The sequence below is a fragment of the Camellia sinensis genome, chromosome 5 (genome assembly GCF_055761805.1).
Source record: "Camellia sinensis isolate YWXY chromosome 5, ASM5576180v1, whole genome shotgun sequence".
NCBI classification, from domain to species: Eukaryota; Viridiplantae; Streptophyta; class Magnoliopsida; order Ericales; family Theaceae; genus Camellia; species Camellia sinensis.
Genome location: NC_138965.1, coordinates 186,725,730 through 186,738,416, shown reverse-complemented (window position 1 = coordinate 186,738,416; position 12,687 = coordinate 186,725,730). Strand labels below are relative to the sequence as shown.

At 35.0% G+C, this 12,687-nt stretch overlaps 1 long non-coding RNA gene across 1 annotated transcript; it reads right to left on the bottom strand.

The window, feature by feature from the left end:
• Positions 1-541: 541 nt before the first annotated feature.
• Positions 542-2,015, bottom strand: LOC145791053 (uncharacterized). Its single transcript, XR_014330705.1, has 3 exons — positions 1,881-2,015; positions 1,684-1,734; positions 542-653 (listed from the first exon to the last, which is right to left on the bottom strand). It is a non-coding gene; the product is annotated as an uncharacterized LOC145791053 (long non-coding RNA).
• Positions 2,016-12,687: the final 10,672 nt, after the last annotated feature.

The window sequence follows — 12,687 nt, the reverse complement described above, 5'->3', positions numbered from 1 at the left end:
TCTTGAAGTTAAAAGTTTGTTCAACATAGGATTATGAACTTGATCCATGCTTATATTAGTTAGTGTTGTTAGTCTATATAAGCTTACAGTTTTGACTAATCATGTATGCTTTGGTTTAGGGAAGAGTAAGAGAAGTATCCTGTCACAATCTTATTAACCATTATTCAAAGAAAGAACCTTTCCACAATTTTATATTTATACCAAATTGATATTAACATTGTCACTCACAATATAAAAAGATATTAGTCAGTAAAGTTTAGTGTTATAAAACTTACCTAATAGACTAAGCAAGAGATACTGGGTGCATGTCCAACTAGGCACATTGGACACAAATCCTGTACTCTTTTAAGTCTTACGCGTGTCAAGTGTTCAACACCATTACTTCTTGCATTTAGAAAAGTCAAAAGCAACATAAGAGATAATCAAGCATTATTAAAGGTCAAGCAGGGGACCTTAATTGTGTTCTTCCACACTCTTCCATTCCATAAAATTAAAACCACAATTTAGAATACTAAGAATAATTACATGTGAAAGACATTACCATTGCTTCTTTGAATAGATACTCTTGTAAGTGAATGCAATATTTGAAATCATCGCACTAATGAAACCAGTCCAGTGGAAAGAAAGTTCCGTCAGTGATGCCATTGATACGCCTAATATAGAATTTGAGAGGATTATCATCAACAAAAGAATATGTTGCTCAATTTATTTGATCAAGCCCTTGGTTCTTGACATAATCACATAACCATTTGTAAACAAATTTTATTCAAATGCTTGATAAAAAATCTAATTACATGTACAAATACGTGTGTAATTTATACTGTGATAGGTTACTCGATTAGTTTTATGACAGTATCACTTTTTATTAAAAATAATATACCCAGCAAATCAGGTTTAGAGAAGCGGTAATTTTGATTCAACATGAAGACAAATGAACTAATAGATAGGAACAAAGTCGAACAATTACCAAAAACAACAGGGGCTAAGTCGAACAATTACCAAAAAAGGGCTTAAACACCAGGGTTTACGGAGCTACAAAATACATTTAAACTGAAAATACAAATCGAAATAGCTAGATGCTATCATTCTTACTGCTATTATGTGAATTTTCAGAATGTAAATGTGGGGAAAATTATTATTGTGCTTCACATGTTAACTTTAATATGAAACTAATTTTTTTAAGCTGTAAAAAATTCAAATAAATAAACAAAACACTAGCTATACTACAAAAAAATTCAATTAAAATTCCAATGCACCTTCATCAGACAAAATATTAAAATAAAACAAGTCTATACAAAATTTAGGCTATAGAAATTTTTTGTTTGAATAGCGTCATAAATTCTTTTTGAAAACTCTATGTAATTGTGAGTAACAAAGCCATAGAGAGAGAGAGAGAGAGGAGAATAAAAAGTAAATGAATCAAACCCTAACTTTTGCTCTCTCACAATATCTCTCCTAAATTCTATGAAATTTGCGAAATTGGCTATGAATCGCAGAACAAAAAATAATCGAATTCAGATGTGTGTATATAAATATGCATGTATATGTGAGAAGAATTGAAAATAGATAGAAACATTTCAGATGAGAAAAGAAAGAATTGCATATAATTGAAAACCTAGATTTCCTAAGTCAGATAGAGAGAGAAGCAGAGGTGATAGAGGAGGTTGAGGATTGAAAAATTACTTGTATTCTCACAAGACACCGATGAAATCACCTAATTTGCAATGAAATCACCTGAAAATTCAACAAATTGACAGGTACATTACAAGTTTCTGAATTCAGAAACAATTTAAGAGAGAGAGAGAGAGAGAGAGAGAGAGAAGAGAGAAGAGAGATTGAGAAATTGAAGGGGAGAGAGAGAGAGAGAGAGGGAGCCATACCTGTGACGACCATGGGTGAGTGCGAGAGAGAGCTAAGGCACATTGAGAGCTTCCATCATAGAGAGAGAGAAAGTTATGAAATTGAAATTGGGGAAAATTAATTAAAGAAAGCCGTGTTATTTGCATCCCTTATAAGTTATGGCTATTGCTGATATTTTCTTTTTCTTTTTTTTCTTTTTTTGTGACCGCTTGTTTGACCGTCGCAAAAGAAGTGACGCAAAAAGTCATTTTTCTAGTAGTGTGGTAATCATTATATTTTATCTCTTGTATCATTTTAATTCTCACACTTTTAATTGACTCGATTTAATCCTTAATTTTGAATTTTGTATCAAGTTGGTCTAATTAGCAATGTCAATTAGGGTTTTTGACCCAAAAAAATTGTCACTGTTGATTGTGGTTGACTTATTTAGTTGAGTAAATTTACAATATAAGGGATGTCAATGTAATTATATCAAAAGTATGGGACTAATTGTATATTTTTCAAACCTCAAGGAAAGTGAGTGTATTTTATTCTTAAAAAATAAATAAATAAATAAATAAATTAGAGCAACCGAAGGATAGGCCATTTTTATTTGGTCTGGGCTATCAGATGGATTGGTTTGTGGGATTCTATTTGCATTTAAAAAATCATTAAATACATTTAATATGTCAATACATTATATTAAATTATTTAGAGTTATAATTTATTCTCAATATCCCTATATTTTTATTTTATTTTTCTAAATTGCGTTTTAAGATACCTGAATAATAAACAAATAAAAAATCCTAAACCAAGTAAAACTTGGGCCATAAGAGATTTTTATCAATTCCGCACCAGTAATAACTTGGGCCGTTGGAGATTTTGAATCAAATTAACATTTACCAGGCCCTGTGCTCTTTTTTGAAAAACATTTTGTTAGACACATGAATCGGACCAACTAGCACACAAGATTAATATATCGACCCATTGGGGCCATTTTAGTAGGGGTGACTTACTGACAAGTCCTATGAACTGGACTTAATATCTATCTAACAAATCCGATTCTAAATTAATTGGCTAATGTTTTTTAGTTTTTATCCTCATAACAATCCAACTTTTTTGACCCACAATTCTCAACTCACACTGATTTTCACAATAAGCTTAATGTTTTTCTAATGATTTCCTAAATACAACTGCTAAAGAAAAAAGCATAAAAGATAAAGAAAAAAGGGGAAATAAATAAATAAATTAATTAAAACGGGGCCAAACAAATACACCCTTGTCATTAGGCTTCTCAAGGTATATACATCTCAAAAATTACTCCAAAAAGTGAGGTATATAATATAGATTTAAAATTGATAGGATGTGAGATACATTTAAAATGATTATGATTTATAGATATACTTTTCTAGATAAATTTTTTAAATATATAATTTTATTAATATCATTATTTTGTAGAATAAACATAAAATTAAGAAGTTGAGGAATCAAAACAAAGACTTTGTTTGTTTATTTGTTTTTTAAACATATTTCTTGGACTCAATTACATAGATATTTACTTCATTGGAGAAAAAACTTTTGAGAAATTATGATTTTAATGAAAATAAATTTTAAAAAAATATACTTTTATGAAAGTGCAAGTACATGCAAGTGAGAATTGTGGCATTCATATCACAATTTTCACTTATATCTGGCACAAACTCATTTGTACCTTGATAAAGTTACAATTATTTTGATGGGTAAATTACACTTGCCTCCCCTGAGGTTTGTGACAAATACAAGAATCTTCTTTATGGTTTCAATAATTATAGAAACTTTATCTACTTTAACTGACAATATCAAGATTCTCTCATTTTTTGACTGTCATTCACACAACTAACATAAGTTGTGACATCATCAAAGATAAATACTAAAATATCCATAATGTCCTCAAGTGTATTGAACCGATCTATATATAACTACACACAATAATATCCTCTCATCTTCAAACCTAGCCCCTTTTCTCTCTCTCTCTCTCTCTCTCTCTCACACACACACACACACACATATCTCTACGTACTAGCCCAAAAAATTACCCATCAGTGTCGCTGTTGCACCACTACCACCACCAAAGGCTCTGCTTACCCCGACCCCCTCAAACCACTACCCACTACCACCATCATTAAAGCAAACACCCACCCCTACAACCACAACCGTAATCGCTTTTTCTTTCTCTGGCTGCCACTAGAACCATTATTAAACTGTTTGCCAATCTTCACTGTAATTAATTAATTCAAATTCAGTTTGTGTACTTAACAACAAACAGAATATAAAAGAAATAAAGGAAATGAGAGAATTTGTTTGATTACAAAAATCAAACTTGAAATAAAAATAAATAAATAAAAATAGATTTTATTTTGTTACAAAAACAAAATTAAAATCTGATTTAAATAAATAATAAAACACCGAAAATAGATTAAATAACTTATTTGATTTAATTTGTTCGAATTATAATCTGATCAAGTCCAGTGTTTGACACTGTATCCTTAAGGCAGATTCGTCCTCTCCACGGTGCTTTCAGAATTTAGACGTCCATCTCCCATGATGAAATGATCTACGATAAACAATAACAGCACTACAAATTGTTTGCCTTACGAACACACTAAGTGTTTACACTCTTTCTTTTAGAAATTAAATGCAACAAAATGCAGAGATTTATAGCAGAGGATGGAGTACGAAAATTGGAGTAAAATCTAAATGGGAGGCTAGTCTATTTATAGATGTAAAGGTGTCAACGGGAAGGGCCCTGTTTGGATGTATGTTAAAAACCAAACTAGTTTATTTCAGGAAAGGCCTTGTTTGGATGTACAGTAAAACCAAATCAGTTTATTTCAATTTAATTTGAATTCTGGATATACAAAATAAAATTATATTCAAATATTTTTGGCCTAAAAAGATTAGTATTGGGCCGAACAAGCCCAACCTCACACCACGCACCCACACCCAGGCCACCCGACCGCCACGCACCCACACCCAGGCCACCCGACCGGACGGACGGCGGCGGTGCGCGTGTGTGGTGATTTTTGGATCCAATGGGTCTAGCCCATAACCTCTCTCTTTAAAACACTTGGGTACCCCTTGAGGCACACTCCAAATACCAAACCCAAGCCTTATAAACCCATTCAAAACTTCCCACCAAATCAATGTGGGATAAGCCATTTTACAACCTTAAGGAATTTTCATAAAAACTCTATTTTCATGGAGCACACTTTGGCTTCAATTTCCCATTCACTCGGTAATGGTTTTAAGCAACCAAATATACCATGTGAATCACAACGCGGCATAAAATACGTTACCACTTTGACCCGCGTAAATCGATGCACGGGACCCACCTAAAAAATAGACCAAACTTAAGAAAAAATTCTGATTTTACCCAGAATTTTATAAGTATTTCCAACATAAACCACTATCTTCTTCCAATCTCACAAGAGATATATAGTCATTCCAACCCATAACATCTCATCCACGGCCATTGCAACACCATCTACCTCAAGTTTCTACAATGCATTGGTAGGTTTTACAATTGCTCTGAGTTGTTTAGTTTCAATTTTGTATTTCAATTGGTTGGTAGTAGGGCTGAGCAAGTGATCCGTAAAATCCGTAATCCGATCCAGTCCAGTCCAATCCGATAGGTTTGGATTGGTTTTTTGAATCCGCGGTTCGGTTCCGGATTGAAAAATTAAAAATCCGTAGTCTACGGATTGGTTCCGGATTGAACCCCACGGTTCCGGATTGGAACCGATCCGAACCGTATACAAATAGTCTATATTTTTATTATACATCCTCCCCCATAGTATCTTCTCTTAATTCTATATAAAATCTAAACTCAAACCTAAAACCATATAATATCTTCTTTTATTACTCTTGTTTGTTGGTTTTTAGTTTTAATTTGTAATGGTTTAAATACTTATAGTGAAACCAATTTTCTTATGGTTGTTTAAATTTTAGAACAGTATGTCGCTATTATAGAAAAATATGTTGCTATTGTGGAACTAATATAGCGCTGTTTATATTTTTATAAAATTAAAGTGTTATAAATATATTTTGGTTATTTAATTATGTGAATCCGTGGTCCTAAACCGATCCAATCCGTATTTAAATGGATTGGTTCGGATTGGTTCCATGATTTAAACGGATTGGATTGGTTCCAATATTTTAGGAACCGTAGAAAACGGATTGGTCCTGGTTTTATCCCAATCCGGTCCAATCCGGACCATGCTCACCCCTAGTTGGTAGAATTGCGTTAGTATGCGTTTTGTTTTTTTTATTTTTTGGTAAAGGTGTTTGTATGTGCTTATATACGTTTGGGTGTGTTTATAACATATGCATCTATGTGTTTATTTATACATAAAGAGATAAATTAGTTATCACTACAAAAAATTAAGGTTTTAAAGACCAATATTTAGAGACAAAAATTTGTTTTGAGACCAAAAAATTTTGTTGCGAAAAGTGTCGTCATTATACTTTTAGTAACAAAAATTAGACGTTAGTGATAAATTATTTTCTTTTTGGGACCAAATTTTTTGTCTAAAAAAATAAACTATTTTGTGACCAAATTATTTTATCCCTAAAAGTCTATTTATTAGTGACATTTTCAAAATTTTGTCGGTAAAAGCCTCATTTTTGACTTTTCAGGACGATTTTTTAGCGACTATTCTCATAACGATAGAAATTAATCCCTAAATGCTTTTTGCAACAAAATTTTCACTTTTAGAGACCAAAATATTTGATTTCTGAAACTCTTATATGTTGTAGTGTATTGTGTTAAAGAAAATTTTGGTATATCAGTGGGTTGGTTGGTGGCTGATTTGGGAAGGATTTGGGTTTAGTGGTACTTGCATCAAAATGCTTGCTTATGCAAGATTATTGTTCTCGTGCTTACTTATTGTTGGGATATACCTCCTTATTGGAGTGTGGGACCCAGTTGATTTATTAAAAGAGGTTTAATTTGACTTGGTTTAGTATAATATATTTTTATATATTATATTTAAGGAGACCCAATCTAATTTGGTAACAATTAGGGTTTGATTACAAAACCCTAGATTCATAATATATATATATATATATTGATATTAGTTTTGTTCTGCATAAGAGACAGAGGAGTGCTATCTATATTGATTTGTTTTTTGGTGACTTTGCTGGGTAAATTCCATTGTTCCATTGTTGACCGTTGGTCAATGCTTTGGGCTAATCAATCAATTTGGTGGCATTTGTGTTCAAGCTTCGAAAAAATACTCTGTTCGTGATTGGTTCGAATTCGGCTGGTTTGATAGATTTGATTTCGGTCTATTATTTTGGGTCTTCTTCAACTTTGGTTCTGAAGATTTTGATTCTTCTATTTGGTGAGGTCTTTCCTCTTGTTTATTTGTGATTATTTGGAATTCACCTAAGGGTGTTTTGTGAGACCATTAGTGTCTCGTTTGTAATCGTTTGAAACTTATTTGGTTGATAGTGGAATCGGATTTCGATCCCGTGGACGTACCTCACATTGAGGGAACCACGTAAAAATTCTTGTGTTGCCTTTGATTTAATTTTTCCGCATTAGTTTTTATTCCCATTGATTGATTTACTTGTGGGGAATCACATCGGATTTACCCTAACAACTGGTATCAGAGCTTACGGTTTATTTGGGTCTATTTATTTGTGTAAATCAATGGAGGGGAATGTGGGTCGTATGTCTAGCTTCAATGGAAGCAATTGGGTAACTTGGAAAACTAAAATGGAGGACCTATTATTTTGTAAAGATTTATATGGACCCATTGAGGGTGATTCTGGCAAACCCGAGGGTATGAAAGATGATGAATGGAATAGGCTTAATCGAAAAGCCGTTGGTGTTATCCGTCAATGGATTGATGACAGTGTGTTTCATCATGTTGCTACTGAAACTTCAGCACATGATTTATGGAAAAAATTAGAGGGCCTTTATGATAGGAAATCAGCCACAAATAAAGCTTTTCTGTTTCGTAAGTTGGTTAATTTAAAATATAAAGAGGGCAGCCCTATTCCGGAACATCTGAATGAAATAAAGAGTATTGTTAACCAACTTGCTTCTATGAAAATTGTTTTTGATGATGAGTTGCAGGCTTTGATGGTACTTAGTTCTTTGCCCGAAAGTTGGGAGACTTTGGTTGTGACCGTCAGTAATTCAGCGCCCGATGGAGTTGTCACAATGGGCCAAGTCACTAGTAGCCTGTTGAATGAAGAAACTAGAAGAAAATCAGCGGGTTCCTCTCATTCGGAAGCATTCGTTGTGAGAGGCCGAAGCAAAACAAGGGGGAGAAGTAAGACTCCTCATGGTCGTGATTAAAGCCGTGACAAGTCAAAAGATGGTTCTTTTTCAAAGAAAGATATTGAGTGCTATTATTGCCATGAGAAAGGGCACATGAAGCGAGAATGCCGAAAGCTCAAGAATAAGGAGAAAAGGCGTGATAAAAGTGTGGATAAGAAGCAAGAAGACACAATAGCAGTTACTACCAATGGTGATCTCATGGTCGTTTGTGAAAATGATTGTATCAATTTTTGTGGGCCAAGAGAGCAATTGGGTGATTGATTCCGGTGCTTCTTTTCATGTGACTTCTCGAGTTGATTTCTTCACTACCTACACCGAAGGAGATTATGGTTTTGTTCGAATGGGTAATGAAGGTTTGTCCAAGATTATTGGCATGGGTAATGTTTGCTTGGAAACAAATTTGGGTTGCAAGTTGTTGCTTAAAGATGTGAGGCCTGTTTCCGACATTCGTCTCAATTTGATCTCTACTGGGAAGCTAGATGATGAAGGCTTCAACAACAAATTTGGTGATGGAATATGGAAGCTCACGAAGGGTTCTTTGGTGGTGGCTAAGTGCAAGAAGACTCATACACTTTATTCGATGCAAGGAAAAATTTGTAAAGGTGTTGTCAATGCACTTCAAGATGATACTTCTACCGAATTGTGGCACAAGCGGCTTGGCCACATGAGTGAAAAGGGGCTGCAAGTTTTGTTCAAGAAAGAGCTTCTACCCGGTTTGAAAGGTACACATCTTAAAACTTGTGTTCATTGTTTGGCAGGTAAACAACATAGAGTTTCTTTTCATAAAAATGTTGTTTCTAGAAAAGAAAATGTTTTGGAGTTGATTCATTCTGATGTTTGTGGTCCTTTAAAAGTTAGAACACATAGTAGTGCACTTTATTTTGTTACTTTCATTGATGATTATTCAAGGAAAGTTTGGGCTTTTCTACTAAAAGCTAAAGATCAAGTTCTAGAAGTATTTAAGCATTTTCAGGCCATGGTTGAAAGAGAAACAGGGCAGAAATTGAAGTGCATCCGATCAGACAATGGTGGTGAATACATTGGGCCATTTGATGAGTATTGTCGCAGCCAAGGTATTCGGCACCAAAAGACAGTTAAGAAGACTCCTCAACAAAATGGAGTTGCCGAGAGGATGAACCGCACCATTGTGGAAAGAACAAGGTGTTTGCTTTCACAAGCTAAATTGCCAAGATCCTTTTGGGGTGAGGCATTGAAGACAGCGGTTGACGTGATCAATTTGTCTCCTTCCTATCCTTTGAATGGTGATGTTCCAGAAAGAGTTTGGACTGGTAAAGATGTATCTTATGCGCACTTGAGAGTGTTTGGTTGCCGAGCTTTTGTTCACATTCCAAAAGATGAGAGGTCCAAGCTTGATAGCAAGTCAAGACAATGTATTTTTCTTGGCTATGGGCGTGATGAATTCGGGTATAGATTGTGGGATCCGGTCGACAAGAAAGTCATTCGAAGCCGTGATGTTGTGTTTCTTGAAGACCAAACAATTGAAGACTTTGGCAAAGGTGATCAACCGGAGCCAAAAACTAGTGATCTCATTGACATGGACCTATCTCCTTCATCTTCAGCTGATGATGAAAATGGGGGAGATGTGCAGCCACCTATTGAAGATATGGAGGATGATGCTAATCCTAATGAAGTTGAGCCAGAAATTGAGGAAGAACATCCAACTCAAGTACCGTCACCACAACTTGAGTTGAGGAAATCTACAAGGGACCGACAACCTTCAAGACAGTATCCTCCCAATGAATTTGTGTTGATTTCTGATCAAGGGGAGCCTGAGAGCTACCAAGAAGCAATTGAGCATGCAAAGAAAGGTGATTAGAAAAAGGCCATGGAAAAGGAGATGAATTCCTTAGTTGAAAATCACACTTATGATTTAGTGAAGTTGCCTAAAGGGAGGAAAATTCTGAAAAATAAGTGGGTCTTTAAATTGAAGAATGATGGCAAGAATCTGAGGTACAAGGCACGTCTTGTTGTGAAAGGCTTTGGGCAAAAGAAAGGTGACTTTGACGAGATTTTCTCGCCGGTTGTGAAGATGTCTTCTATTCGGGTTGTACTTGGCATGGCTGCAAGTATGAACCTTGAAGTTGAGCAACTTGATGTGAAGACCGCATTTCTGCATGGTGATCTTGAAGAAGAAATTTACATGGAGCAACCGGAAGGCTTTGTGGAAAAAGGGAAAGAGAAATTTGTTTGCAAACTGAAGAAAAGTTTGTATGGTCTCAAGCAAGCCCCGCGGCAATGGTACAAAAAATTTGACTCTTTCATGATGAATAATGGTTTTTTTAAAACCACTTCGGACCATTGTGTGTTTGTGAAAAATTTCCCGAATGGTAAATTTATTATTCTTTTGCTTTATGTTGATGACATGTTAATTGTGGGTCAAGATTCTACCATGATAAACAGGTTGAAATTGGAGTTGAGCAAGTCTTTTGCTATGAAAGATTTGGGACCGGCAAAGCAAATTCTTGGTATGAAAATTGTTCGTGATCGCAAAAAAGGGCTGATTTGGTTGTCTCAAGAAAGCTACATCGAGAAAGTTCTTGAGAGGTTTAATATGGATAAAGCAAAGCCGGTTGGTTGTCCACTTGCGGGTCACTTCAAGCTTAGTTCGAATCAATGTCCTACAAGTGAGAAAGACAAAGAAGAGATGTTGAAAGTTCCTTATGCTTCAGCAGTTGGTTCTTTGATGTATGCCATGGTTTGTACAAGGCCGGATATTGCTCACGCCGTTGGTGTGGTGAGTCGTTTTCTCTCTAATCCGGGTAAAGAACATTGGGCAGCAGTAAAGTGGATTCTAAGGTATCTTCGAGGGACTTCGAAGGTGTGTTTGTGTTTTGGGGATGGTAAACCGATGCTTGATGGGTTCACAGATTCTAACATGGCTGGTGATGTTGATTCTAGGAAATCTACTTCGGGGTATTTGATGACTTTTGCAGGGGGAGCTGTGGCATGGCAATCTAAATTACAAAAATGTGTTGCTCTCTCAACTACCGAAGCTGAATTTATTGCTATTACAGAAGCTTGCAAAGAAGAGTTATGGTTGAAGAAATTTTTGCAAGAGTTGGGTTTAAAGCAAGAAAAGTATGTGCTTTATTGTGATAGTCAAAGTGCTATTCACTTGAGTAAAAATTCTACTTTTCATTCGAGATCGAAACACATTGATGTGAGATACCATTGGATTCGTGATGTGTTAGATTCGAAATTGTTGCAACTCGAAAAGGTTCACACAGATGATAATATTTCAGATATGTTGACAAAGACTTTGTCGAGGGACAAACATTTAAAGTGTCGAACTTTGGCGGGTATGGTTGATGTCTCCACCTAAGTCGGTAGGGGGAGAATTGTTGGGATATACCTCCTTATTGGAGTGTGGGACCCAGTTGATTTATTAAAAGAGGTTTAATTTGGCTTGGTTTAGTATAATATATTTTTATATATTATATTTAAGGAGACCCAATCTAATTTGGTAACAATTAGGGTTTGATTACAAAACCCTAGATTCATAATATATATATATATATATATATATATATATATTGATATTAGTTTTGTTCTGCATAAGAGACAGAGGAGTGCTATCTATATTGATTTGTTTTTTGGTGACTTTGCTGGGTAAATTCCATTGTTCCATTGTTGACCGTTGGTCAATGCTTTGGGCTAATCAATCAATTTGGTGGCATTTGTGTTCAAGCTTCGAAAAAATACTCTGTTCGTGATTGGTTCGAATTCGGCTGGTTTGATAGATTTGATTTCGGTCTATTATTTTGGGTCTTCTTCAACTTTGGTTCTGAAGATTTTGATTCTTCTATTTGGTGAGGTCTTTCCTCTTGTTTATTTGTGATTATTTGGAATTCACCTAAGGGTGTTTTGTGAGACCATTAGTGTCTCGTTTGTAATCGTTTGAAACTTATTTGGTTGATAGTGGAATCGGATTTCGATCCCGTGGACGTACCTCACATTGAGGGAACCACGTAAAAATTCTTGTGTTGCCTTTGATTTAATTTTTCCGCATTAGTTTTTATTCCCATTGATTGATTTACTTGTGGGGAATCACATCGGATTTACCCTAACACTTATATCACTCACTGATCATATTTATGCAAAAATAGGATGAAATTTGATTTATAGATAGGTTTCACCCTTTGTTCCTTTGTACATCTAATTCAAAAAACATTATTCGAAATGTTTAAGAATTATTATTTATCCATGTTTTCCATTCCCTTTCTTTTATTCTACTAACCCATTTGATAATTGAGTTGTATTCTTGTTCCATGTGTAGAAATTGAAACTTTCATCTTTGTTGTGGTGTGAGAAATCCTGATTTTCTTGAACAAGGTCGAAATCAGTTTCGCTCACCAAGTGTTTGACCAAAGTGCTCAATAGCACATCAAGGGTGTCGATTAGTAAATGAAGGGAGGGGGAGGAGTGATTAGTAAAGAGAGAGAGGCGAAGGTGAGCACACAAAATAGAGTTGAATAAAGTGAAGAGAGGGAAGGGCATTT